Here is a 5,545-nt window from a genome sequence, read left to right as displayed (position 1 = left end):
TGTATTCAATCCGAGAGTAGCATGGTCCGTTTGGGTTGCATATCATCAGAACAATTTGTTAGGATGGACTTTTGAGAGGAGGTTAATAATGGTCTATTAACATATTATAAGTTATAATATATTAATATGAAATCATATCTTTTAATTAGTGTTGATCAAGAATAATTTGGAATTAATTTAATGGTAAAAAGAGATTAATTAAATCTATGGGGACTAATTATGGTAATTAGTTATGTTTATATGTGTTGGGCTTATGATCCATGTTGGATACATAGAGAGTTGGGCCACATGGATCATTGATCATAACACCCATGGGTATGGATTTGGGTTATACCCATGACTCTTGGAATCCAACATTTAAATGTGCTACTTCATGACCAAAACGTGTACACTTCTTTTCTTAGTGAACTATGGAGGTCTTTGGTGCATGGAATTCTCTCTCAAGTCCTACCTTTGTCCATGATGTGTTGTGACTTCATTTGAGGCTTCCACACTATTGGGGCTAAGGTCTTTAAGGCCAAATACACCAAGACTTGAAGCTCCATCAAAAGGTATGTCATGCTAACTAGTATATTATGTTTTTATGTTAAATGCATGCTAGTTGTAAGATTAATACCTTGGAAACCATTTGCATGTATAATTAGTGAAAACATAGATCCAAGGTATTTAGGGTTGTATGTGCGCCATAGGATGTTGTAGTATACTAAAACCCAACAGATTGATGTTTAAGTACGATAAATTTATTTATTGTGGGTTGAAAACCCTATATGCTCACCAGGCTTCCAAGCCTGACCCACTCAGCTTTTTATGATTACTGGTAGTGGACCCTGAGCATAGTCGGATGGTGATGATGAGTGATTTTGGATTATAGGCCAATAGTTGTAAATAAATGTTGTAAGGCTTATAACGTCTTGTTTATGATTTTGATCTGTATCGGAACATGACATCCCGAGGTTTTGATATAAAAGGAAACTATATATTCTTAAAGAAAGGTTTTGACAAACTTTTATCATGTTTTGTTTTGGGGACCAATTCCGCAGCATCTTTTAAAAAGATTTCTGTGATTTTATTTTAAAAAGCATAAATTAAATTGGTCATTTTTGCAAGAACTTTTTACCAATACGAACGAGTTTGTTCGTTTTCTAGTCAAAGCTGGTCCAGGAAGTGAAGATTTTGAAAATTGTGATATTTTTTCGATTTTCCACATTTGAAGCGAAACGATACATTTCAAGGGGAGTTTTGTATGGATAATTCCAAATTGAGCGCTTTCTCATTCCCATTTGGATTTTACAATCATATTTGGATTATAGAAGGGGAAGAGATTAGTAATATGAGAATTTGAAATCAAAAGTTTTTGATTTTTAATATTAGGAAAACTGGAAAACTGATGTGACCTCTTGAGAAAGAGAGGTTTATGAAGAGATTCGAATTGGAAACTCTGAAGTAATTTGGGCTTTTCCTAGTTTCATGAAGGGTTTGGACATAATGAATATTTTTGGGGTGTGTTTTTATGCTCAAATTTGGGTACTTGATTCAAGGAGATTTGGATACTCCAAATTACCTTTTGATGTTCGGATTGTCATGTCTCACATTCTAGAACCTTTATTGGGAAATCATTAAAGACTTGAAGATTTGATGCTCACTTCTGCATTTTTCACGCTTGAGGTTTCATTCGTAAAGTTGCTCTTTTTGGAGATTGAAGCTTAGTCATCCATTCCTAGTTTTGAGGGGAGAATGTTGGGTACAAAGTTCTCCATTAAAATGAATAGTGAAGACTTGGCTTTAGAAGACCCACTTGCACATGTGGGGTTGGAGCCTTATCACATATAAGAGAGATGGAGATTGATATATATATATATATATATATATATATATATATATACATATATATATATATATATATACATACATACATATATATATATATATGTATATATATATATATATATATATATATATATATATATAGAGAGAGAGAGAGAGAGAGAGTTATTAGTACCTCTAAAAATAGTGGGTTTTCATACTGCTATTAGAGTTTGCTTAAGAGATGTAACATTGAAAATGTTAGTGTGTGTTAAATATGTAGATTTAGATCTAGATCCAGTTTTGAAAAACCTTTCATAATAAATACATCTCTTAGACACCCAAATCACCATGTTCATTTTGTTCTTTACAATTCCGTATGTCAAATCAAATGCTCATAATCTTCTACATTTTTGGTGTTAATTCTCCACAAAGAAAAAACTATAATATTTGTATAAAGTATGTTGTGATCACTTTTTGTTCATATTTTTTTATCCCTTCTTTGTTTGTATTATATCCAAGCCATGTGTTCTTGGATTTTATTCCCAAATTGCTTTCTAAAAAATGCTAAAAATTGCAACGAAAGCTTTATAATTCGAATAAACTTAAAACTATTTTAACCCATCAAGGATCCTTTTTCATTTATAAAAAGATTAAACCATATTTAGAATGAAATGAATTAAACCATTTTGTAGACTTTGACTCCTCAATGGGAGGCTTGGAAGTTGATTTAAGATGGAAAGAGAGACCTAAAGTAGAGCTCATGTGTATGTATCAACCAAACAAGTATTAGTCACCAAAAATGTGAGTCTTCTTTTGTATTAAGTACTTCTTAAGCCATTAAGATCTAATATAATATTAGACTTCAAGATAAGCACTCATAAGCCACTAAAGCACAGAGATAGAGGAGAGGGAAGCCCGCGACTTTTAATAGAGAAAGATAGGGAAAAGATCAAGCATATATATAAGCCTTTCTTCTCTTCATATATTTACATGCATGAACCATGGACTATACCTTCATTAAGTACACATGTAAGGAAATTAAGGATGTATGGCAGTGTAAGAGAATGAAACACAAGCAACCTTTTGTTCCCTTTTGGAGTCCATGGGTTTTACCTAGATAATAGGATGGTTATATAACTTATACATTATCTCATTAACTAGCATGTTCATATGTTATGTTACATTATATAAATGAACTATAACTAGTAAAAAATAATGTACACAACATATAAATCACACCTTATGAGTTATTAGTTCTTTTCTCTCTAGGAAAATATTATATTCATAAAATTATAATTTTCCAATTAAATACAAGAGTTGATAATATTTATTTGTGTCTACTTGCTATAAGGTGTGACCCTATAGAACATGTGTTATTAGAAAGTATCATTTTATAATGATTCTTAAGCATATAGATCTTTCATGTATATCCATATCACACTTGTAATTTATTTGTTACACTACACACCCTGTTGCATGTTAATATTTGTAGTTAGTTATAGGCATTCTTGTAAGGTCGAATCTTAGAATCTGATGATTGTGAAATTGACTCCACATTGATCATTAGTCAACATGTCACACATTGTATAGAACTTACCAGGTTCAATGTTAAGTTTCCTTATGCATGAAGTTTTATATTCGTAATATTAGTGATTAGGATCTTATTAATGTATAGTTTTGTTAAAATCCTCAGTATGTAGGTTTTCCATGTATTAAATATTTTATCCTAGTATACAAGTTATGCTAAGGTTCATTGTACAACCACCACTTTGTACATTCTCTCTTTGTGATATATTTATTAAGAAAAACATTAATCAAAATAAGTATTTTATTAAGACTTTGTGAATTTATATTTTTTTAGTTTGTTTGTTGATTATCTTAGGATCCAACAACTGGTACGAAAGCGAGTTCTTTGATCTTAACAAACAATGTCGAATCCTTCAAATTCCTCCTCATTCATTTTATCCTCACTAAACAAGATCCCTCCCTTTGATGAAAAGAATTTTACTATGTGGAAGAGCAAATCCATGGAGGTTTTAGAAACCATGGATTACAACATGCTAAGCATCATTGAAAACGGTCCACATAAACCCAAGTTTTCTGATCCGCCAAAAGATGGTAGTTCTTTAGAGATGAAATTGACTCCACAACACTCATGGTCTAAAGATGACAAAATGTTGATAAATTTGGATGTACGTGCAAGAGCTGCTATTAGAGCCTCTTTTCCATGTGAGATCTATCGCTTGGTGTAGAATTGTATTTCTACAAAGGAGATGCTTGACACCACGACTATCACATATGAAGGTACTCCTGAAGTAAGAGTAACTCAAGAGAACACACTCAATAGGAAGTATGAGCACTTCTTTGCTTACAAGAATGAACCTATAACCAACACTTTTATCATTTTAACTGTCTTATTAATGACATGTGGATATTTAACATCATTAAGCATAATAGTATTCTTGTTTATAAGTTTATTGATTCACTAGATAATAAAGGGGAACATCACATTAATGTTCTAAAAAATAGTGAGAAGATCAAGATTGTGGATCTGTAAAGTCTTTTTGGCAATCTAAGGAACAATGAAGAAACCAAGATTCAAAGAAAGGAAATCATGCATGATGATGCAAAAGATAAATTTGTTGCTCTCTTCTCAAAGAAATCATGTTTTTCCCTTGATAGTTCAGTGACAATAGTAATGACGTTGACATTGATGAAGAAGAATACCAGAACTTTTCAGACTTGCATCAAAAACTATAATGATCATTAAATAATTCAACAAGTTTAAATAGGATAGAAAGATGAATGGTCTAAGGAAGTTTCAATTAGGTAAATTTGGTTCATCGGGACAAAGAAAGTTTGATGCTGGTAGTTCAAAAAGGTTATCTGTTGAGAATAAGGATCATTGGAAGTTCTTCAACTGTGGTGACACTGATCACTTTGCTAAGGACTATAAAACAAAGGAAAATGATTTCAAGACTGAATCATATGAAGCAAACTAAAAGTGCTTGGTTCATTCCCTAAAGAAGATAATTTTGGAATCAAAGTTTCTTGTCCCTAAAGTAGAAAAATGAATTGAAAAGGATGAGTCATCAGAGGATGAAGTCGATGGAAAAGATGTGCGTTTTATGGCTAGTATTAATGCGTCGTTCATTGAAGAATCAAGCATCAACTCAATTACTTTTGAGGCTGATCTCGTATAGGCTACGAAGGATTAAACTACTCAAAATCGGGACTCATCTCCAGTGTAGCAGGTTCACAAATATGTAAACTATTTTGATAATGAAAACCTATGATGTTTGATTATTTTCTTCATGTATTAAAGAAAACTAACTAAGGAAAACTTGCACTTAAAAAGGAAAATCATTTTTAAACATTGATCTCATTCATCGTGGGAAATCCCTACCACAAGTAAATTATGATCTTAAAGATTTAACTATCTCATATCAGGAACTCAACCACGAATGAGACGCTGCTCAAGAGATCACCCAAAACATTCAAAAATCATAAAAAAAAAAAAAACAGGTTTTATCTCACACTAGGACCACTAAAATCATAAATGATCAGATTCCTTATCACGGTGAAAAATAATTGGTGATTGTTAGGTGCATTTTGTGCACCTGTTTTGCACACCTTTTCATCCCTTTTATGCATCAACTTAGTATAGCTTATTTCATACTATGTGTATTTCAGTTAAAAGTCATGTTAGTTGCTAGGACAACCTTATTTGCACACTTCT

The sequence above is a fragment of the Lactuca sativa genome, chromosome 1, assembly GCF_002870075.4.
Source record: "Lactuca sativa cultivar Salinas chromosome 1, Lsat_Salinas_v11, whole genome shotgun sequence".
NCBI lineage: Eukaryota > Viridiplantae > Streptophyta > Magnoliopsida > Asterales > Asteraceae > Lactuca > Lactuca sativa.
This window is presented reverse-complemented; position numbering follows the sequence as displayed.